The following is a 25,168-nucleotide window of genomic DNA, read 5'->3' as shown; positions in this document are numbered from 1 at the left end:
CCACAATGGGCACAAAGCCTACTTAAAAAAAAAAAGAAAGAAACTCATTCTCACGTATAGTTGTAGTTCATTTACTTTCATGGCTATATAGTATTCTACTGTATGAATATACCATTTATTTATAGTTGACACACAATGTTTTCAGTGTGCAACATAGTGATTCAACAAGTGTATACAGTATGCTGTGCTCACCACAGGTAGAACTACCATCTATCACATGCAACACTATTACAGTATATTGACTGTATTTCCTATGTGGTACCTGTTATCCTCATGACTTCCTCATTCCATAAATGGAAGCCTGTTTCTCCCACTTCTCATTTTTCCCATTGGCCTGCTACATGAATGTAGCCTTTAGTTTTCCATTCTACTGCTGATGTTACACTAGAAAATAACTAATTTGTGAACTGAATTGAATTTTAACAACTGGCTTTTAAAAACCACTTTCCAGGGGTGCCTGGGTGGTTCAGTCAGTTAAGTGTTCAACTCTGATTTTGGCTCAAGTCATGATCTCACAGTTTATGAGTTTGAGCTCCATGTTGGGCTCTGTGCTGACAGTGTGGAGCCTGCTTGGGATTCTCTCTTTCCCTCTTTCTCTGCCCCCCACCCCACCCAGTTTGCACTCTCTCTCAAAATAAATAAACATTTAAAAAAAAAAAAAGAAAAAAAAAACACTTTCCAAGGAAATGGTGACTAGATAGAAATGTTAAATTCGTGAATTCTGGAAAGACAGACCTGATTTCTCACCCTTGGAAATGAGCGATGACTCAGGGCTCCCAATATCCAGAGCTGGCAAGGTTTTTCAGAATCAAGAGGCTTCAGTTTCCCAGTGCATGATTTCTTTATTTTACTTTAGTCTGGCCGGTTGCTAAATTAGTAAAAATCAGATAGCTTTTGGACATGGTGGTGTTCCTAGGATTCTGTTTTGCTGTTAACTATTGCCATACAAATATATAGCCAAATGTGTTTTACTAATGATTGTGGTGGCATTAATTGTAATTACTTGTCAATTTCACTTGCTGCTGATGTCTTAATTTCCAACATGTCTGAAAAGGTTTTTAAAGGATTTCACTAGCAGTCTTGTAAGTCGTTTGTCAATAAATGATGAAAGGTTTGGCTGTTTCTATTTCAGTGTTATCGTTTTAATAGGCAACTGTCTACATGCCACCCACCACAGAAATGCTTTTTCCTCCCCCTGTCCCCCCCCTTTTTTTTTTGAGAAGGTGTCTAAGGTGGAGGGAGGTCTGGTTGCTATGGATATCTGAAATTTCATGTTTACATTTTAAGAGGTAAGCTGAAACCCTCACTATTTGGTCTCCACCTGAGTGGCATTCACATTTAGAAATTACAAGATTGTTATTGGCTATCTGAGGCTTGAGGATGTGGCTGAGTACTGGCAGTTAATTAAAACTAGGCTGGCTCTCAATATCAGAATTATGCAGCCTGTTTTTGTAGGATGCCTGTGAAGTCTTCACTACCCTGCAATGTGTTTTTGATGTAAAAAAAATATTTGAAAAGGAAACATAACACAGGGCAGCTTGTCCTCATTTACTGGAGAGGTTGGTTGCTCCATGAGCTTTGCAGAGTGTGATTCCGCCACAGTGTTCTTTGTCCTTCAGCTCTGCAGGCTCTGGGCTGTCATACTTCGATGTGCCCAGGACAGCTGAGAGGTGAACAATGCCCCATTATTTTCGGGGCAGGAAGTTTGCTTCATGGGATGCATATTGGGAAGATCTTAGAAAAATTTGGCAAATCAGAGTATTGCTGCTTTAAGTGGCAAGTGAAATCACTTTTAATTGTTATTGTAATTATTATTATTCTTTTAAATGTGTTTTTAATTATACAAGTAATTCATGAATACATTCTCAATATACAAGCAAAATCTAACAATACGGATAAAGAGAAAAATGACCTTGACTATTCCTCATCAGTTCTGGCTTCCTCCTAATAGATAATTCTTAAGTCAGGTTACTATGCATTATTCGAGGTCAGAGATCAGCAAACTTATGGCCCAGTTCCAATCCAGCTCTCCACCACCTGGTTGTGTAAATAAAGTTTTATTAGAACTCAGACATGTCCATTTGTTCACATTTTATTTCAGACTGTTTTCATACTGTGATAGCTGAGCCATGTAGCTACAACAGAGACCATGTGGCCCACCAAGCCTGAAATATTTACCAACTGGCCCTTTACAGAAGAAGTTTGTGGACCCCCATACTAGGTTTTTTATTTGCAATTTTAGAAATTTAAAGTAACATGTAATTTTGTTTGTGACGGTTTTATATATATATATATATATATATATATATTTATATAGATGGTATTATATAGTACATATTATTCTATACCATATAGTTTTTCATTTAACAATATGCCTTTGTGATCTGTCATCCATATCGAGACATGCTGTTCTACTTCATTACGTTTATTAGCTGCTGCATATTGTTCATAGTAGGATCAAGTTAAATTTATTTTTTCATTCTCTATTGGCGAACATGTAGCTTATTGTCAGTTTTTACTAGTAAAAAGAATGCAGCATTAGAAACCAGCAAAAATCTCTATTTTTCCCTATAAATACTGGAAAATCATATATTCAATATGGTAGCACATTTAAAAAATTTTTTTAATTAATTAACATTATGAGAGAGTGTTGGGGGAGGGAGTCAGGCAGAGAGAGGGAGAGAAGAATCCCAAGCAAGTAGGCTCCTCACTGTCAGCACAGAGCCTGATGTGGGGCTTGATCTCATGAACCATGATAGCATGACCTGAGCCAAAATCAAGAGTCAGATGGTTAACCGATTGAGTTACCAGGCACCCAGTAGCACATTTTTACAGCAGAGAAGTTACATATGATCATGGCTCATATGAAGAAAGAAGGGTTAACTAACTTATTCCGTGACTTAAAACATGGCAGTGCACATTACTCAGGACAGGCATTTAATGCTTCTGATTTCTAGGCAGTGTCTACTCTGGGAAAAAGGTCTGCATAGAATTCAAAGTCATTTAAACTAAAGGACATAAGGGAATTAGAAGTGTCTCTAGGTTGGGTATTCGTAAGTTTGCCCTCACTTGAACTGGAGTCTGAGAAAACATCAAGATTACAGTCTATGTGACAGAAACATTAAACCATAGAAATTCAAGCTTCTGGAACCTCCATGGTGATCAGATTGAGCCCCTTCAGTTTTTAGAGGAGGACACTGAACCTCACACAATTTAAGTGGTTTCTTTAAAATCACACTAGTAGATTTCGATCCTGACTTATCCTGGCAACCGACTCCAGTTACAGCAGCCTGGCATTTTTAGAACTCAAGGGGATTAGGACTTACAGTAGCACATGGCTTAGAAGTTTTATTGTTTGTAAGAAAATTTGTATTTGTAGGCTTTAAAAACATATGATTTATATATGTATGAAAATTCATAGTAGAATAGTTAGGTTTCTGGTAAAACATTAGGGTGTCTCAGCAATCACAACAAAGAAGAGTCCAAGCTGATCAGTGATCTCAGCAGTTCGGAAGTTTTCTTCCCTGACACTGTCAGGCCATTTGCCCAAGTGTATCACCTTAGCCGGAATCATCTTAGCACCTTTTTGCTTCTAGTAAAGCAAAATTAATAATTGCTGCTCATGGGAATTAACATTTTGGCATTTTAGTAATGTCACCAGTGGTTGGCAAACTTACATTTGCATGAAAATACCTTTTAAACATTTCATAGTTTGTGTTATGATAGACTTACCATTTGAATCCAGACTCTTGCAGAGGTGACATAAAACTGCACTGAAGGGAGTGACATGTGTTTTTAAACCTCACAGAAAATTTAGTGTTGATGAGAGAGACACTTTTCTTGAGTTTCCCCTTTCTCTGCTTCCCACAGTCTTTTCTCCTTCCTTATTCTTAGATAGATTTATTGTCAGCCAGGAGAAGTAACAGAACATGAAACACAATACTCAGAACTACCTATTTTTTAATTCATGAGTTCAGTTTGTGTCGCTATTGGTGCCGCTGGAAGATTTGCCTAGAAAACAATTGCAGTCCATATTCCTTACAAAAGAATAGAAGAGATTTTTGCCACTGATAATTGTCTTTTAAGTGCCAGCAACAATCACCTGGTTGTCTTAGAATAGTGAAAAAGAGAGAAATGACTAGAAGAAATTCTGCTGTTTAATTTCTCAGCCTAGAAACCATGTGGAGCCAGAGAAAACAGCCTGAGAACAACCAACTATGGCTCGTCAATGACTGGAAGACATGAAACAATGTTGGACATTTTGTCAGACTAATAGATGGTCACTGAGTGTTTCTTGAGTTCCTGCAAGGTACATTATTAGGTATTAGGGGCACATATTAAATTACAGACAAGAGCTTTGTTTCCTAAATTATAGCCCTTGTTAGGAAAAGCAAGGCAAACAAACCATAATCAACATCCAAGTAGGAATTTCTTCTCAGTAGGTCTAGGAGCAAGACTCTTAAGACATCCATTATTTAAAACTGTGGCTAAACATATAAAATAATGAAACAGCTCATTGAAAACCAATCAGTTATATACCCACAAATAAAATGGTTTGATAAATAGTTCTCTCTCACGAGCACAATTATGTTGTTGTTTGGGCTTCATGTAGATAGGGAATGAAGGCAGCCATTCATAGACTAAAACCAAAGTTATAGAAAACAACATCAAAGTCATAGAATGAAGAACCCCCAGAACTGGAAGGAATTTTAAGGTCACCTAGTCAAATGCCAATATCATCAAAAATATTATCTACCTTGGTGTATTATACTCGTAAATTTTTAAAACCCCACCCTGACTTCCCCTTATCTCTTTTTGACTTTTAAAGTTGCTACCTCATACCATGATTTTAGAATGCAAACCCTTTTTTTAAAAAAATTATTTATTTTGAGAGAGATGGAAATAGCATGAGTGGGGGAGGGGCAGAGAGAGTGGGATAGAGAGAATCCCAAGCAGGCTCCACAATGAGCCCAATGTGGGGCATGAGCTCGCAAAATTGTGAGATCATGACCTGAGCCTAAACCAAATTGGACGCTTAACCAACTGAGCTACCCAGGCACTCCTGAACACCTTTTAATATTAGCATAAGAAAAAGAAAAGAAGATAAATATACATGAAACTAAAATCTAAAACTACATGTAGCATTTCAAAATTAAAAAAATACACTGAAGCTTCTTGTTTAATTTTTGAATCTTAGTTGAAGTATACGATAGCACAGATAGCACCATTCTTTCTTCTCCTCTCCTCCGAGGACCTAATCAGACATGACCACATATGCCTCAAATTTGCCACTATACTCTCCTCCAGCTACTAAATAGGCAAAGAAATCTTAAAGTCAAGAATGATATATATGTACAATAAGAATAGTTTTTACAGGGAGGTAGTTATTGAGAAATTAATAAAATATGTGTGTTTGCTGTATAAAATAAGGAACCAAAAAAGATTTAAGTATATACATGGATGATATGCTAAGAAAGAAAAGGAAATGATTGGGAAACCTCATGGCATGGTGGTTGCTAGGTGGTTAGCAATGATTTATTTCCCTGGACTTGATCAGTGAGAGTCCCAGATAGAATAGCAACAACCTGAATAGTTCTTAAAAATGAGTTCCTGGAATGTTCAGCGTCTGGGAAGTAGACATTAAGATATTGCTCAGACTTGGAGACAACCACACCTGTGATTTTCATCTGTGGCTGGTTTTCAGGTGTGTTTGTAAAATATACATGAAACAAAGGTAAAAACAAATAAAAAGTAGTCTGGAGGAAAAAGATATTTCAAGGAACAGAAGAAAATCTCCCCCCTCCCAAGAAAGAGTGCTGTAGTTGACATATAAGCAACTACAGTTGCTGTAGTTGATATATATTGAGCAATAAGAGATGATTTTAACTCATAAAATAAGAACAAGATGCTGCAAAAAGAAAAAAACAGAGAACAAGAAGTTTCACAAAATCAAAAATATAAAACTTTCTCGAGGAAATAATCAGACATAGCCAGAATATGTGATAGTCTACAAGAATGTGAATATCTACCAGAGGTGAATATCGTTTTAAAAAATTATGTGTGGAGCACCTGGGTGGATCAGTCGGTTAAGGCTCCAGCTCTTTTGGTTCCGGCTCAGGTCATGATCCCATGGTTCATGATTTCAAGCCTCGCATGGGGCTCCATGCTGACAGCATGGAGCCTGCCTGGGATTCTCTCTCTTCCTTTCTCTGCAAGCCCCCTGCTTTTTCTGTCTCTCAAAATAAATAAACTTAAAAAAAATTATGTGTGGGAAGGGTGGGGCAAAGATTAGGGATAGTGCTCAGTTAGGCTGAACAATCCTGAAGAGGCATAACAACCAGATTCAGTGAGCCTTATGTGGGTCCTGGCTTAAGAAGAAAACAGGTATAAAAGACATTTGAGGGACAGGTAAAACTATGTGCATATAGATCAAATATTAAGCAATATTGAGATATCATCATTAATTTTCTTGGTGTGATAATAGGATTGTGGTTAGTAGGAGTATGTGCTTGCTTTATGAAATGCTTGCTGAAGTAATTAGGAATGAAGTGTCATGATATCTGAAACATTCCAAATCATTTAGCACAATATTAAAACAAAAAATACACAAAAATTTTCTTACATTTTACTTTTTGTTTCTGTAAGCAATCCATTTTCAATGTTGAATAGATAGAAAGTACAGCAAGAAGAGCAACAAAAAAGGAATGTTTACAAGCAGATATAAATACCTCTTAACCCAGCACTGCTAGCATTTTGATGCCGTGTGTGTATACTAGTCGTAATATATATAATGTACTAATATATTTATAACATATATACATCATTACATGTGTGTGTACATACATAACACAATATATGCATATACTCACATACAATGTATGTTTTTCTTTTCACATTAGAAGTGTTACTCATATAATATTTTAATGGTTGAACATAGTATTTACTGTACACATGAACTGTAATTTATTGTACCCATCTCTTCCAGTGAAAGGAGTTTTACTTGTTATTACTCAGGTATTATCTCTTCCTTCTTATGCCTGAGGCTTTCTATTACTCTGCATAACTTAAAATGCTCCTGAGTTCCCTCTTGGTGAGATCTTAGCAGTTTGTTATGTTGTCTTATCATCCATTCTGTCAATGGCATTTGACTCTCATTTATATTAGCCCAGAAGGGCAAAGAGCATTTTTATCTAGGTGGGTAAATCATACACATAACAAATTGGTTGCATATCTTTGCTCACTGATACCTTATTTAGCAGGCTAATCTGATAAACTACCTATTTCTCAAGTCATAATAACATTCACAGTGGCAGTGAACTTGATAAAGTTCTGAGTCTCCAAAAACAGAAGCTGATTGCTTATGGCTACATTGCATTTTAGCTAATGCAGTAATTAGGATTGCTTTTCATATTGAAAAGATAAAGACGGGGGGGGGCGGTATAAAGGATGGTTAACGTATTAGAAGAAATGCAGAGTAATCACATATGGCAATTTTATTGCTTTGGAATATAGAATACGTTTACTGTAACATCCTAATTTTGTATAAGGCCATTTGACATTGAATAGACCCAGCTTCAAATAATGACTTTGCTACTTTTTTAAGGTTGGCCAAGGTTTTAACCTTACAGTTCTCTCTGCCCAGTTTTTTCATATGTAATATGAACTGTGAGGTATGTATGGAAATCTCATAGGTTTCTTATAAAGATATAATAAGATTATTTACTAAAAACTTTCTGTCTACTATAAGGGGCTAGTAATGGTAGGGTGGGATGTGGGTCATAACAGTAGCAAGAATTAGTAACAATAGCATAAAAGAGTAGTAGTAGGGGAAATATTAGTAATGGGTAACCGTACCGAGGTATTTATATTTTAAGACAAGCTTCTTGTGGATAAAAGTTTCATCTTATTCAAATGCATTTATGATAGTGTCTTTTCAGGTATTCCAAAAACCATTGTAGAATAAACACTTTGTTTATATTTGGAAGTAGAGGTGGAAAAAGAGGTATAATTTGCCCCTGAAATTTTATAATGAAAATTAATGTTTATTCTATGTTTTATTCTTTCTGGAAAGGCTTTATTGTGTAATAAATTGCAGTATCAGTTTAATAATAAAGTCTCCTAAATAAAATATTTCTGCTAAATTTGTAGTCTTTTTTATCTGTACTCAAGATTCCTAATTTTTCATAAATATTCCTTCAATGTAAATTCATAGTTGTTGTCAACTTGGGTCTGGATTATAAAGGAGAAAATGTACACCTTTTAAAGTAAGTGATATGAAATAGCCACATGTAATTTAGTTATCTCTTATAATAAATTCACTTCAGAGTACCCTTGTTTTGTTTTGTTTTTTATTTTAAAGGGACTCTTGGGAAAAGGGACACGTTGCTGAAGCATTAAGTTAGCATTATTCATTTTCTTAACATTAAACATCAGGTATTTTGCAACCCAAGAGACACTTAATACAAAAGAAATGAACCTGTCTTTTTATTATGGAGGATTAATGGGGTAAATGTTTGTTTTGTTATTTTTAGTGAAGAATTAGTGGGGTGGGTATTTTTTTTAAAACACCACAATTTATCAAAATATAGAATAATAATATTTAAGGCACAGAAATCTATTCCCACTAGGATTGTTTTATCTTAAATTAGAGTTTGGGGAAAGCACATAAGCATGATGATATGAGATGCAAAAATAAACATGTAGATAAATATAACGAAGCTTGTAAAATCCTATCTTCTCCACAAAATCTTCATCAGCACTCTAGAAGATGTGATTCTTGTCACTCAAAATCTATATATTCAAGCATGTAAGGAATGTACACCCCATTCATTTTATGAGGGCACCACTTGAGAATAAATTAGAGTAGAGCAGGAAGAGCCTCTGCTGTTCCAATTACAATTCATTCATCAATCAACTAATTCATTCAATAAATATTTAATAAGTACCTACCCTGAGCCAGACCCTGTTCTAAGTGCTAAGGACAGTACAGTGAACATGGCAGACATAGTCCCTGCCTCATGTAAGTTTTATCTTGGTGGGGGGTGGGGGGCATAATAAATTGTATTATGTAATACACACAATGTATTATGTAATACAATTTATTACAAATGTAATAAATTGAACAAGTTGATAGAGTGTGTCAGATGGTGGTGTGTGCTATTGAGGAGAAAAGAACACAGTAAAGGGGACAGGGAGCCAGGTGGAAGGAGGATGCTCTTTTGTACAGAGTAGACGGCAAAGACCTTACTTGTCTGTTAAAGTTAGACACAGGCATGGAGAAAGGAACAAAGATAGCCCTGGATTGCACGAGGGAATAAGTCTAAGCAGAACTGATACAGAAGTCCTGTTACAGGTAACAATCTCAGTATCTTGGAGGGACAGCCCAGGTTAACTAACTTCCCTGAGTTGCAGTTTCTTCTGTGCTCAAAATGGAAGTAACCATGAAGGATGGTTTATGAGGATTAAATGAAATAGAGTGTTCAACAAGCCCAGCATACAGTGAATCCTCTGTGAATCTCTAGTGCATTTCTACCGTAAACACGTGATCATGCGGGTTATGTGCTTGTCTACATCATTATAGTCTCTATTCCTTGAGAGTATTGTGTCTTTTAAACATGAGGGCCAAAATAATTATCATACTGCTACAGAAAACATAAGACAACCAACTGTGTTATACAGTTTCAAGATATCCATGAACCACTGCTTCATGCTTTACCTGTCTTTCTCAGGTCCCGGCACCATTCGTCTACTCCAAAGCCTCCACTACTGAGGCCTCTACTATAGCTGGCAGGTGTGGGGGCGGGATATGCTCAGGATAGCTCCAGACCTGCTCCCTCCATCCCTAGGAAATTCATGTCCCCATAAGGTGATAGGGAAGGTTCTCCATCCACTATGCCTCTGAACCCTGTCACTCTCCAGTTTCTTCTTTTCCAGCTTGGGCAGGCACGGGTGCTAAGGCAGTGGAAATCCTCTGCATAAGACAGTGGGAGAAATTTGGGAGCAGAGTGGGGGTTTGTACCAGAGAGGAAGAAAAGAGAGAAAAGGGAGGAGAAAAATACTTCTTCAAGCATCATGATAGAGTGGCTAAGGAGCTTTTAAGAATAGGAAAGACCAATAAGCATTTCTAAGTGGTTTTGCACTGCTGCACTATAAATTCTTTCCATTTCTTCAAACCTTTCATAAAGTCTCCTACAAAAACAGGTCTGCATATGGCTTCTTTTGGGTAGCAGTTATAGAAAAGAGGTGAGCTCCATTTGGTGGTCAACATCAGGGCAGAAATGAATGAAAAGAAGCACCTAGGTGGCTCAGTCAGTTAAGCATTCAACTTTGGCTCACGTCATGATTTCATGATTTATGGGTTTGGGCCTCTCATAGGGCTCTGTGCTAAAAGTACAGCACCTTCTTGGGATTCTTTCTCTCCTTGTCTCTCTGCCCCTCCCCAACTCATGCTTTCTCTCTCTCAAAGTAAATAAATAGACTTAAAAAAAAAAAAAAGAAATGAAAAGCCATGTGATCAAGAGTGGGGGAACAACAATTCTACAGAGGCAGGAAGCAGGAGACGGAGATGATCATCCTCCATGCCAGAGATATTCTCAAGAGTATCCCAAGGACATTGAGCATTTGAAGTCAATGGTATACTGATCTGCAGGACAGGATAATCTCAGTTGACACACATGTATACATGACACTTTCTTCAGGCGCATCCCAAGCAAAGACTCTGAACTCTCTGAGATGGTGACAGGAAAGTCAGCCTGAAGCTGAAGATCTGAGTAGACCTTTGGACCTGCCAGAGAATGGATACAACAGGAGATATTACATTGTCAAGGTCCTTGAATGGACCAGTGCTGCTACTACTCAGCATATTGTCAAGCTGCATTGTGGAGGTCCAAAGACCATGTTCAGAAATGGAAAAATAGGAATGGCTTTGTTAACTGAAACAGTTCATTAGCTTTGTCTGGAGTCAACACCTTTGATTTGTTAGAACAGAAAGGAAGTAGGTTTGGTGTAGCTGCCTTGAACTAAATGCATCCAGACCTCTACGTGACATTACTGTAGATCTAGTGTGAGGAGAGGTTCACACAGGCTTGCGGGTGAACTGACAACGTCTAGTTCTTACAACTTCTTGACGTAAGTACTATGATTATTATTTCTAAACAAGAAGGCATAATTTGACTCAAATACAGGTTTTGGGAAACTGGAGCATGTAGAATAAATGAGTGCTGAAGGCAAACTTTGTGAGAAGTGGGCATCAAAGAAGCAACCAATGCAGCAATTCTTAAATAGCAAATGGGCGGCTAACTTTATGCAGATGCCTAGTGTCTGCATGGGGTTTATAGGGTGATGATGTAACTCAATTTACATCTGTCTGAGGTTTCTTTTTAGACTGTAAAGTCTCCTGAGTCACGTCGTACATCCTAGGTCTCCCGTTTTCACAACCCCATTCTGCATGGGCAGATATGTGACCCACTGCAGGCAAGAGTGGAAGACAATGATTGTATGAAAGTCAGGAAAAGTATTGGTTTTGTGAAGAAGTAAACAAGGTTTGAGTTTGAGCCAAGATCAAATTGAGGCGAACAAAAAAGAGAATGGGGTCAGGGAAGAGTTTGTGTGAAAAGTATGGGTACTTAGAAAATGTACTTAGAAATGAAGATGCATTTCAAGGTCTGGTCTTACAATGTGTATATAAGTTGTCTTTGGTATTTATACATTTACTCATGCAAGTGCACGAATCCTTAGAACACTGTGACTGCCCTGGGCAGGCCCAGGGAGGGGTGGGAGAATGTGATGCATACACTTTCTGGAAAGTCCATCTTTGAAGAAAGTTAATTTATTGCACATTTGAATGTTTGGGCTCTCAGTGGCCAGCAACTTAAACCAGAGTAGATGGGTTTTAATGAGGACTTGCTTTCCTGCAAGAAAAATTCTTAAGATTGTTGGAAAAGGAAAAAATAAACCCCGGGGCATTGTCAGAACTGGTGCATGAGGCCCGTGCAGTAGCCTGGATGGATTTCCTTTAAATGCTGAGATGAAAGTCATTCAGCATGGGGCTCTCACCAGTGAGGATTTGAGAGGATTTTGTTCTTGTTCTTTACTACCGCCAGGAACTGTAATTAGCAGGCAAATGTAAGAGATGGAGATGTATTTTTTTTCCAGCTGATTTAAATACCCTCCTCTTTAAAAGCAATCTACATCCATTATAACCAAAGTGGACCTCAATAGTGGAAGTCTATAAATCCACAAAACAGTGCACCTGTTAGTTTTCCTTTTGACCTGCAGATTAATAAATGGCTTTGTCTGTTGGAATGGCCATCACCAAGAAGACGAGAGATAACAAATGCTGGAGTGGATGTGGAGGAAAGGAGACCTCTCTGCACCGTTGGTGGTGTTGTAAATTGGCACAGCCACTATGGAAGATAATGTGGAGGTTCATCATAAAATATAAATAGAACTACCATATGATTCAACAATCTGGCTTCTCTCCAAAAGAAATGGGAAAAAAAACTAACTTGAAAGATACCTGCACCCCCATGTTCATTGCTGCATTCTTTACAATAGCCAAGACATAGAAGCAACCCAAATGTCCATTGATGGATGAATGGATAAAGAATATTACTCAGTCATAAAAAATTAGGAAATTTTACCATTTGCGGCAGCATGGGTGGATCTTGAAAGCATTATGTTAAGCAAAATAAGACAAAGACAAATACTGTATGATCTCACTTATATGTGGAAACTTTTTTTTTAATTTTTTTTTTTTAATTTCTAGGAGAGAGAGAGAGAGACAGCGTGAGCAGGGGAGGGTCAGAGAGAGAGGGAATTACAGACTGAAACAGGCTCCAGGCTCTGAGCTGGCAGTCAGCACAGAGCCTGACGCGGGGCTCGAACCCACGAACTGCAAGATCATGACCTAAGCGAAAGTCGGACGCTTAACCGACTAAGCCACCCAGGTGCCCCGGTGGAATCTTTTTTAAAAAGCCCCAAAAACAAACTTAGAGAAAAAGAGATCAAATTTGTTGTTACCAGAGGCAGAACGTGAGCAAGGGAGAATTGATGGAAGGTGATCAGAAGTCACAGGTGACCAATTGTAAGATAACTAAGCAGTAGGGACGGGATGTACAACATGATGACTGGAGCCAACACTGCTGTGTGACATACGGGAAAGTTGTCAAGAGAAGAAATCCTAATGGTCCTCATCACAGGAGAAAATTTTTCTTTCTTTCTTTTCATTTTATCGTCTTTGTATGAGAAGATGGATGATAGTGAAACTATTGTGGTCATCATTTCACAGTACATGTCAATCACATCCCGCAGTACACCTTAAACTTATTCAGTGATGTATGTCAATTGTTTCTCAATAAAGCTAGAAAAAAATATTTTAAATAAAGGGCCTTGGACTAATATGCTTGCTTAGACAATCAATTAATCTCTTGTTCTGTTTTGTTTGTTTTGTTTTGTTTTTTAGTAATCTTATCTCCAAAATGCTTTAACTGGCTTATTAGAAATCTTTGATTTTTAGATGGGTTCACTTTGAATTTTCTTCTATTGGTAAATATTTGTCACACTCCTAGGAGGCTTGATTTTTTTTTAAATATATTTTTATTTATTTCTAGGAGAGAGAGAGAGAGAGAGAGAGGATGAGCAGGGGAGGGTCAGAGAGAGAGGGAGACACAGACTCTGAAATAGGCTCCAGGCTCTGAGCTGGCAGTCAGCACAGAGCCCGACGTGGGGCTCGAACCCATGAACCGTGAGATCATGACCTAAGCGAAAGTCAGACGCTTAACCGACTAAGCCACCCAGGCGCCCCGGCTTGATTTTTTTAAAATAAAGAAATGTGTCCATTAAAATAAATGGGGGAATAGGTTGCTTAGAAAATGTAAGGGCTGTGTGAGGTTTTTATACTTTTTTAAAAAAGTTTTTAATGTTTTTTTTTTTAATTTATTTCTGAGAGAGAGAAAGAGAGAGACAGCATGAGCAGGGGAGAGTCAGAGAGAGAGGGAGACAGAATATGAAGCAGGCTCCAGGCACTGAGCTAGCCATCAGCACAGAGCCCGACATGAGGCTCGAACCCACGAACCCGTGAAATCATGACCTGAGCCGAAGTCAGACACTTAACCGACTGAGCCACCCAGGTGCCCCAGTTTTTTATACTTCTAAAAGGACTCACATTAAAAGAGCATTAGGAACATATCATGATAAACACTTGCCACCCTTAGACTATGAAAATGTCACTACTCACCATTAAAAAGTTTTTTTATTAGTTATTTATTTTGAGAGAGACAGAGAGGGTATGGGGGGCGGGGAGGAGAGAACCTAAGCAGGTTCCACACAGTCAGTGCACAGAGCCTGACATGGGGCTCAGACCCACAAAACCATCAGACCTGAGCCGAAGTTAGACGCTTAACCAACTGAGCCCCCCCCAAGCACCTCACTACCCACAATTTTTAAAGCACATTTTGAAAGTTTTGCTTTGGTTCACTTTGGATTTTTTTGTTATTGCTGTTTGGTTGATTTTGTGTTGTTTACTTGCTTTTTCCATGAATATTAATGGACTTGCGTTGACTCATCCACATCTATTTCTCCTTGGCTTTTTGACCAAAAATGTACTTGAGTATGGGAAAATCAATGAAAAAGCTTATTGATGTATTGGTTCAATATATGCCGTTAAATCTTACATGTATATAAATAAGTAGCTTGTGTTGCTAGGAAGGAATGGTGAGCCAAGGGTTTCCTTTTTCTTTGTCCGGTTCTGACATCTGCCGCTCTCTCAGCAGAGTTTGGCAAAACTAAATTAAGGGTCATGACCAGAGAGTCAGGAAGTCACATTCAGTCCAAGAGACAAGGGACGGATGTTGAAGCAACACCATGTTCAGCTGGGAGAGGTGGAGCTGCAGCCATACTTACTTGTAAAACAGAAGTGACCGTCAGGACCAAGATCAACCGAAACACCAACAAAAATACCTAACAGTGAAGATCATAATAACTAACCCAGTGTAGAATGACCATGACCCACTTAATTTTCAAATCACCTCCGTGTCAGGGTGTGTGGAAAGTTCAGTACCTGTTTGCAAAGCATCACTCTTTCCTTTCGACTTTCTCTCCCTGTGTCTAGCCCTGTAACTCTTCAAAATAAAATGATCCGTTGAGCTAAGAATGAACAGGGTTGAATAAGATAGATGGGTGTATTTTGGTGACAGTGATTATACCTTTTAAAGTTTTCATAAATAGCACTTTACTATTATCATTATTTTCTGCTCTGTAGATAGCACCAGTTCCAGAAGTTTTGTGATATAATTGAAATTGATTTTTTTACTAAGCAGCATATTCGGTATTTCTTCAATGAGGCTCCAGATCTCCTCCCTAGACCCGCCCCCAAATCTGTGGTGAAGAAAACATGACTTCACTCCATCTCGTCCTTAATAGAGCCTTGGCCTTCCTCTTCACAAAACTCTTAAGGCCTTGAAAGTCATGGGCTATATTTACGAAGGATGGGATATGCTGTGGGGGGAGTCAATGATTTTGGATTTTCACCATTGGGATAAAACAAGGAGTGGTCCAACCGAGGATCAATTTGGGATAACCTTCTCTAGATTTGGCTTTTGAAAGCTTGCTTAGGACTTGAGGAGGTCTTTTTTCCTTTCCTTCGTTACCACTTTTGTCTGTTACAGTTTTAAACGATACATCCCATACAACCTTTTTATTTGAGGTTATGTTTAAAATAGCTCTTCTTTTTTTTAAAAAAAAATATTTTTATTTATTTCTAGGAGAGAGAGAGAGAGAGAGATAGCATGAGCAGGGGAGGGTCAGAGAGAGAGGGAGACACAGACTCTGAAACAGGCTCCAGGCTCTGAGCTGGCAGTCAGCACAGAGCCCGACGCGGGGCTCGAACCCACGAACCGCGAGATCATGACCTAAGCGAAAGTCGGACGCTTAACCGACTAAGCCACCCAGGCGCCCCTAAAATAGCTCTTCTTATGGCACCACTGTAAATGTGTGCTTTACCCACGTTGCAAATGCCTCCAGCTCACACAATAAGAAAATCTTTCCGTGACACGACGGTATCAGCATCTCTTTTCAAGCGGGAGGACCGCACGCCTACACAGCAGATTTCCTGCGTGTTGTGGTGTTTGTGCAGCAAAGAGCTGCACTGCTCAAGGGTTTCTTGTGTGTGAGCGCCCTCAGGCCTCTCGCCGGGGAGGCTTCAGCCAGACTCCCAGCCAAGTGGAGGTCACGAAGGACCCCACCCTGACGCTTCTTTTCTGTAAATGTTTCCCTGTGGTTCTCCACAGCCTCCTGGAATGTATTCCCTTCAGTCTCCCTCGGAATCATTTGTGTTTCATTATTTGCAGATGGAAAAAAAAGAAAAGAAAACGGCAAATTGACAAACAGGGAAGGGTATCCGTTTGGTCGCCTGCTTGATTTTGAAATGTGTGCTGGGGCTCCGACTGAATAAGTGTGATGATAGAGCATAAGGATCTTTCTTACTGTTTCCTGACTTCTTTTCTTCTTTCCTTTCATTTTCTTCTCTCTCTTCTCTCCTCTTTTTCTGTGTTCTAGCTCTTTTAAGGCCAGTTTGACCCCAGACTGCCTGCTTACCTTCTCTTCCTTATGATGGCATCTTTTTGTCCTTCTGACTCTCACATTCATTCCGGATCGCTGTTAATGCATTTATCGCTTCTGACATAAGGTGGTAGATTTTTTTTTCAGCTTGTATTTTCCTCCTCTTTGCAACTCCCTTCTTTCACTAATGGTGGAGAGTGACAACTAGTGATTACAGGAATCCTGAAAATGCCACTGGGAAGTCAGCAACAAGAGGTGCTTCATCAAGACGAAGATGTGCATTGGAGCCCGGAGCCCCAGATGCCCCCCCCCCCCCCCACACACACTCCTTTTATCCCCACTTTACTAGTAAAACCAAAGCAACCTCCTTCTACTTCCTGACCTGGAGGTTCTAACAGAAAACCTCAGTGAACTCAAGGGTATTCATGGCCCCACTCAGTACTTTTATGCTCCCCTCCCCCTTGCAGTCTTCTCTGAAGTGAATGCTGTGTTATTTCTGTATCAGACAAAAAATCTCTTTGTGTAAATGGAGATATAAAATTTGTAGGTGCCACATAATAAGTATTAAAAAAAAAGCCAAATGTTTCAATGTATTTCCATTTTATGATCTTGTTTCCTCTTTCTTCTTCTTCCTCTGTCCCTTTTTTACTCATCATGTTGACCTTTATCGACACACTTGCTAACGTGTGTGATTGAGTTCAGAGCGGAGCCTAGGAAATGACTGATCACATCAGACCTTCAGTGTCTGCTTATCCAACAGAGTTTGGCTTAAAGCCAGACAGCAAAACTACTCGGTCTCCATGGAACAGTATTGTACTGGTCATGCAGGCTGATGGCCTTCATCAGGCACAGTAATGAATTACAATGCTAGGTCCGTATCTTTAATGAGTTCATACATTCATTCAGCAAATATTCATTCAGCTACCATGTACCTAGCTGTCTAGTTCTGAGGATATTATAGAGGACAAAACAGACGAGTGTCCCTCCAGACAGACCCACACAGTTGAGTATATTTTCATAATCTCTTATGCAATAGCAGTTTTTGCAAGTAACTCTAGCATCTTTTAGAAATAAAATCACCAAAGGTGCTTGGGTGACTCAGTCAGTTGAGCATCTGACTTTGGCTCAGGTCATGATCTCGTCGTTCGTGAGTTCGAGCCATGTGGCAGGCTGTCTGCTGTCAGCACAGAGCCTGCTTCAGATCCTCTGTACCCCCTCACCCTCTTCCCCTCCCATTCTCTCTCTCGCCCTCTCTCTCAACAATGAATAAACTTAAAAAAAGAAATAAATCACCAAAGTTTTAATGACTGTAAATACCTTGTTCACTTTTATACATCTTTTTTTTTTAAAGAAATGATGTTGCAAAATCAAAGCAAAATAATTCTTTCTCTTTTCATCTGAGTAAGACAGCCTTTTGCGGGACATGTTTTACTTTCTCTTCCCCCATTCCCTTGGCTCTATTGGGGAAAAAAAAAAAAAAGAAAGAATGAAATAGAAAGAAAGGAAAAGGAAAGAAAAAGAAAAAAGAAACATGTTTGGATTTTCACCACCTGGTTATGGTTAGTTCTTTATTTTAAAATCGCTTTCAAAACAGATCAGACATTACACTGTTAAAAACAATTTTCACTGTCGGTATTGAATATCATACTGTGCTTGTAGTAATAACTGGTAGATATCTAGAATAATCTTCAGTAGGACTGAGACTATAAAGAACTGTCAATCACAGAGTTTGGCTTTAAACACAGATGATTTGAATTCATGTTAGCAGCGCGAGGAAGCCAAGACGATGGAACAGTGCTGGTTGGAGAAAAAATGATAGGATTACCTCTGCAGTTTGCCTTCCTTGCTGGTTGAGTGAGTCACTAAATCAAGGCAAAGTTTATGAAAAGCCTGTGGCTGGGGTCTCCAACTCTTCGTCCCTGCTGAGATTTTCGTATTATAAATCTGCTGTCAGAAACAAGTGCTTTCCTTGTGACTTAATTCTACGCAGGCACAAACACCTTGGTTCAACACGTGGGCCAGGCGGCCCTGACCGTCTTGAGAACAGGGGAGACCTCATTAACATGCGCCGTTATGAGGAAAATGGGCTCACGTGCTTTCTGCCGTCATCCACTGCTCTGGCAACAGCCCTGTGGGTGCTGAAAGAAACCATGAACTCCAAGGTGGTAATAAGGCCAGAACACTGAGGGGTGGGAAAGGTGCAGCAGATGAGGGAGGAGAGAGAAGTAGGGTTTGTGGGTTCAAATCTGTTATTCATCTAGAAGGAGGCAATTCCACTTTTTAATATTTTCCATGCCACCTCTTTTAAAAAATTGGTTGTTTAAAAATATTTCTGTTGCTATCACCATTAGCTATATGTGCACTGTCCAATATATGAGCGATTAGCCACAGGAAGCTATTTAATATTTGAAATAATTAAAATCTAATAAAATTTTGAATCCAGTTCCTCAGTTTGTATTAACCTCATTTCAAGTGCCCAATAGCCACACGAGGCTCAAGGCTCATATATCAGATGGAACATTCCAACATCCAGAAAGGTCCACTGGACAGTGCTGGTGTAAATAGTGTTTGTAGAAGATCTCTTTCTCTTTAGCCACTGGACATCTTTCCGTCAATCTGGCATTTAAAATGTTTGGGTAGTAAGGGATGAGTGCTAAAATTTAAACATATTTCCATCGTGGGGGTGCCTGGGTGGCTCAGTTGGCTAAGCGTCCAACCTCGGCTCAAGCCATGATCTCACAGTTCATGGGTTCAAGCCCCACATCGGGCTCAGTGCTGACAGCCTGCTTCCTTCTGTGTCTCCCTTTCTCTCTCTCTCCCCTCTCACGCTGTCTCTCTCTCTCTGTCTCTCAAATAAATAAGCATTAAAAAATTTTAAAATATTTCCATTTTGGGTATTCTGACTTTGTATCAGTTGTCTTCCTGTTAAAATTACATGGATGGTTACTTTCTTTACTGTCTTTAAAATGTCTTTGAATATCACATATGTCAGTGCTATGTAACATGTGCTCCCCAGAGGGTCCAGTCCACAGACTGTTAGTTATCAACTCATAATGAAGTAGGTAAAGAAAGTGAGAGTGAGCATGTAGACATTTTTATAGGGATTCAGCATTACAGTGACTTCCAGTCATTCACGTGAGCTGTATTTTACAAAAAGGTCAGTCTGTGAAAGAATAGAAATTTTTTAAAAAGAAAGAAGCTGGTCCATCATTTTCCTTAAAAAGCAAAGACTTCTGAAAATTCTCACCTTTGGAAACACATTAATCAGTTCACAGAAAAACTTCAGGTAGAATCAGCTTATATGAAAGGAATAAAAGCCCAATTCAGGGTAAAAAAAGATATTAAATGTGTAATTTTTTGGCATGACTATGAGCTTAATCTACAGTATTTTTCCCACTCACTCTTAAATGTATATTAAGGATATTACTTCCAGGTGCTCTTTTCTATAAATCTAGCTCCACTAGTATGTAACATTCCCTATCTCTGGGAGCTTTGAGGGGAGTAAGCAGGAAGTGGTGCCCATTTTCAGGAGCCATGTGCTTGCTTATTATGTTTGGCCAAGCTGGGAAGAGTGCTTTAGCTAAAAAAGGTTGCTACTATTTGAAAAGTATTACAGTATTTGACTTGAAAAATATATGCTACTGTATTTTAGCACAAAGGAGAAGTTACTCTGTGACACTAAGGGCACTCAGCACAAGGACCAGAATGTTCGTGGAAGATATGTGTTGCATTGCTGAAAAAATATGTTGTATTAAGTGCTTAAATGCTAGTTTCTTTGACTGAACTCTGAGCTTTCCAAGGAAAGGAGCTATATTTGGCCCCCTTTATCTCCCTCAACTTGCACTGTGGATATTCAGTAAAACTTCTCATTTGATTGGTTATTCGAACTACGTGATGTGGTTAAAGTAAACACACTTAACAATCAAGTTAGTCACTCAGTTCATTCAATATGGTGCCAAATCACTACATCAATATCTGCTTCATCTGGTTGTTCTGTAGTCCTGGAAATATGGAGTTTAAAGTCCAATAGGTCAGTGACGTGTGTAACCCTTATTCTGAATTACTGCTGTTCCTTAGTTTAAGATGATAATATTTTAAGATTATATGATGTGTTAGAGGCAATATAAGGAACACATTATTGTAAAATATTTACTATGAAATGAGGCTAAAATACTCATTACATGGAATATTACTACTAGAAATTAGCCAGTATTCATTGGAACTTTTTGTGAATCTTCCAAGTGGCAGAGGAAGTTGGGAGTTGCTGCTTGGAATTTCAAAACCCAAACCTGGTACTTGGAAAGTGGATCTCAGGGCAATCTGCATCCCTCACCCATTTCCATTTCTTTGCATCACATAACTGACCCTAAAATCAACATTCCTTCTCAAATAAATGCACTGTTCAAGTGTTTGCCATCTGTTGCTGCTTACTCACCACCTCAGGGTTTCTGAATCACTCATTCTCCAGAAGCAACCACTCTCTGGGTCTTGTCTGGGAATTCTTGACTCAAGCCCTACTGATCCAGGGAAGGAGGACACTGAGTCCTGCAAGCATGTAGATATACTCTCCCCCAATAACTCACATGAGCTGGATGTGTCAGGATGGGGGAAATGACTCCTATGGCCTGAATCCATCATCTGGAGGCAGCACTCAGGAGCTAGGAAACTCATTTGGAGCAACAGGATTTTCTGCCGATCATGAGATTTATAGGAAAAGACATGGACAGAAGGAGGCTCTGAAAGGAGGGAAGGTCTCCATCCTTAAGCACAAAGAGTTCATCCTCTGGCCTTGGTCTTAAAGCCACATTCACACCCACAGGAAACACGACCCCTCGTGAGAGCACCACTGACAGGAAGACTACAGTCTGATACCCAGCTCATCACAGTTTCCGATGTGTATCTTCAAAGAGCATGTGGATCTGATACACCATAAACCAGGATTTCTTCACCTCACCATTTTTAGCATTGGGGGCTGCTTAAGTCCTTTGTGGGGGGCTTTTCTGTGCATTTTAGAATGTTTAACAGCATCACTGGCCTCTACCCACTAGATTCAGGTAGCAACCACCCCCAGATGTGACAACCAAAAACATCTCCAGACATTACCAAATGTCCCCTGGTGGGGGTTAGGGAGAAGTGGGCAAGATCACCCTGGGTTGAGAACCACTACCATATGGAGACTCTCATAGGATTCAAGATGTGCCGTTATTTCTCAGAAAGATCTGGTAACTTTATTTTAGGAGTCTCTGGGGAAAATGATTAAGGAGCATATACTTCATATTATAACAAAAAAATATGTATACCGCTACTTGTGTGAGACACTCAGTTGAATTCTAAGCAATCAAAACTCTTTTTTTCTAGACATGAATTTTCTGAGCCAATCAAATGACCATTCTTACCATGTAGAGCATCTGAAGATAAATCATATTTAAAATATGCCAATAAGAATTGACATTGCCTCTGTCCTAAGATATGCCTTAAAGAACTTGGCTGTTAGTTTAATATGCAGAACTACTTATTAAGCACCGACTACATGGCAGGCTTTGACCAAGTTTTGACAATAAGAGACAAATAAAACATTACTGCTCTTTAATTGTTTAGAGCGTAGTGGAGACAGATAATCATCAGTTACAAATAATAAGTGGCTAGGCTGCTCCACACAGGGGGAAAGCAGCTGAATCAAACAGAGTTCAGGAAAAGTGGTCCAGAGGAGATGAAACTGAAGCAGTAGGCTATGTTTTGAAGGATGGATAGGAGTTAACTGAAAGGAGAAGCAGGCAAGAATGCTCCAGGGAGGTGGAGCAATGCGTATCAAGGCTCAGAGGGAGAAAGGAGCGCAATATGGAGAACTACAAGAGGTCCCAAATGCCCGAAGGGGTCCTTGGGGGATGGGTATAATATGAAGTGAGAGAGTCAGAGCCAGATATTGCAGGGCTTTGGGTGCTGAGCCTGAAGCCATGATGGAAATGCACTGGCAGAATTGCAGCAAGGACAAGACAGGGCCTTTTGACAGCTCCTGTCAGCAACGCTGTAGGAGATAAATGGAGGGACTCAGACCAGAAACAGAGTCCAGTAAGGAGGGAGCAGAAATAATTCCGGAGGAAATTGATAGGAACATAAAACAAGTCCAAGGCAGTAGGTTAAGGAGGAAGGAGAAGTAGAACTTTTAGAGATTAAGATCAAATCTATCAATTGATTGAAAATGGGAACTTGACATAGAAAGGACATTTCTAATGAATCCCAGAGTTCTGTCTTAGCTGGCTCATTGGCTGGTTCTTAATCCTAAATATAAGAGAATCTCGGAAGATGGGTTTGGCAGGAAAACAGTGGGACAGAGTGGTGAAAACCCTGAGTTCTGAAATTAAATTTGACCTACACTTATATTCCCAGTTCTGTCTTCTGCCAACTGCATGAACTAGCTTGGCTCACCTAACTTCTCTGAGCCTTGGTTTCCTTACTTGCTAATTGGGGCTATAGTGGTACCTACTCGGTAGGTTTTTGTAAGGATTAAGTGAGATAGCCATTAGGAAGAGTTATGCCTAGCACCTATTCAGTGCTCAGTAAATATTGGGCACAATGTGAAGAATGCCCCTCTGGAGTTACACAAGGCAGCATCCCTGAGCCCAGGCAGCCCGACTTCAGAGCTTGTACTCAGAACTGTTTTAACACACTGCCTCCTGTGGGCAAGGGCATATCGGTTAAATGACTGTAATGTAGCCTGGAGTAGGGGAGTGGTTTGTCATAAGGATGACAAACTCAGCAAGGGGTAAATCACAGAAGATTTTCTATGCCAGGTTAGGGAGTTTGACCTTTATCATATGTGAAGAATGAGTAAAGCTGGGGTTTTAAGCAAGGAGACGACAGTCACAAATTTCATTTTAGAATAATCATGTCAACAACATTGTGGAAGGGCTACACTAACACCAGACGGAGTGGTTGGAGGAAAAGGCCCCTGGGCCTCCCTTGTTCTTGTCTCCCTAAGGGTACAGAAAACTCTGTTTGCCAATTTGCTTTGCTTATTTCCAAGTAAAGGGGAAGTAAAACAGTGAGGGAAAGTTGAGATGTTCCGAGTGTGGTAGCATGAAATATTCTGTCTTAGTTGACCCTCAAAAGCTGCAGATAATGTGGATCCAGAAGGTTTCACTTTGCCTTAATAGGCCAATATTTGACACTATAGAAAGCAGGGAAGGAAGTGCCTTTGCAGGTGGATAGAAGGAGCCAAGCCTGTGAGACCACAGTAGGCTCCAAGCTTGGCATCGTCTAGACCTGTTTGAGTGATTTGCTTTCATTAGCCTGTCCAAAAAAGAATCTTCAAAATTTAACGGTGCATCGTTGTGCTTGCAAACTTCCCTCGCCCAAGTATGGGCTCTATGAGGGTTTGATGGCCCACAGTGGCTTGGCTGGAAGCCACATGGGTGCTTTAATGACTTTGTATGGTTTAATGACTTCATTCAGAAAGAAAAATTTGGATTAGAGAGTGGTGACAAATCAATGCGATAGCCATCCTGACAGGTGAAGCTTGATGAGAGTGTCAGATAATCCTCTTCAGAGGTGCATTTCTGCTTCAGATCTACTTGGAATTGGGGCTTTTCTGTCTCTCTGTGATAGTCTTGCTGCTACAGAATGAGGAGTGGGGAGAGCTGTGGGGACGGAATTGGCAGATTTGAGTTCCAATCCAAACTGTGACTAGCTAGCTGTGGGAACTCGGGCAGAGCCTTGAACTCCATGGATGGCCATAGTTCATCCACTAAGGGAAAAGACTAGGTCATTAAGAAAGAGGAGGAAGGGTAGGAGAAGGAGGAGCATGAGAGGGAAGAGGAGGAAAAGGAGAAAATAAGAATGGTAATTTCCATTTACCTAGTTTTTGTTCTACTTTTCAGAGCACCATACTATGTGGTTCATACACTTTACTCTTAAATCTCCCAACAGCACCTCCCTAGCTCTTTATGGATCTTTTCCAGTGTGTGTTTTTTATGATTCTGTGTTTATGTGAAAGCTGTAGGAATAATATGGAAAGGCAGGAAATGATGACAAAGTCTTCCTGTGTAATAAGAGGTGATATTTCAAAGCCCTGAGGCTGCCTCAACTGAAGCCAGGGGCAGGAATGAAGATTGGCATATGTGGTAGAAAAAATATGTTTCGGTAGAGCACCTGATTGAATCATGGTGGTCGTGTTTATTTTGTTCACCTTTGTTGGTCCATCTAAAGACTGCATTAAAGCTAGGGCTGAAGCTGCAGCCTGTTCAGTATACTGCTACTAGGTAATGGTGACTTTAAATCTAGTGGCTTCCCTGCTCTCACTCCTCCGTCAAAACCCGAAGCTTTAGCCTAGCTTTCAAGCTGTCACATAGCTGCCTGCCTTGCCACCATTCTTGTCCCTTGCTCCCTTATCACACAGCTTTCTTCCCTCACCCTGGAATGTGTGCTCATTCTCTCCTGACTTCATGCCTTCCTTCATCACATACCTAGAATGATTCAGCACAAAAGTAAGGAGTCCCTTATTGGCCCAAGCAGTGGGCTCAGACCTAGGAGTACAGAGAAGAGTCAGTTCTGAATTTAATGTTTATGTGCCTTTAAAGAGAGAAATATAGGGTGGAATGGAAATCCAGAACAT

General features: G+C 39.7%; 1 protein-coding gene across 4 annotated transcripts in view; it reads left to right on the top strand.

Annotated features, from left to right (window-relative positions):
* The window catches only part of DYNC1I1 (dynein cytoplasmic 1 intermediate chain 1), a 270,147-nt gene that overhangs the window by 103,191 nt on the left and 141,788 nt on the right, over positions 1-25,168 (top strand). The window lies entirely within an intron of this gene.

Source organism: Hyaena hyaena, unplaced genomic scaffold (genome assembly GCF_003009895.1).
Source record: "Hyaena hyaena isolate Hyena2069 unplaced genomic scaffold, ASM300989v1 scaffold_109, whole genome shotgun sequence".
Taxonomy (NCBI): Eukaryota; Metazoa; Chordata; class Mammalia; order Carnivora; family Hyaenidae; genus Hyaena; species Hyaena hyaena.
Note: the sequence above shows the minus strand (reverse complement) of the source record. Positions and strands in the feature narration are given on the sequence as shown.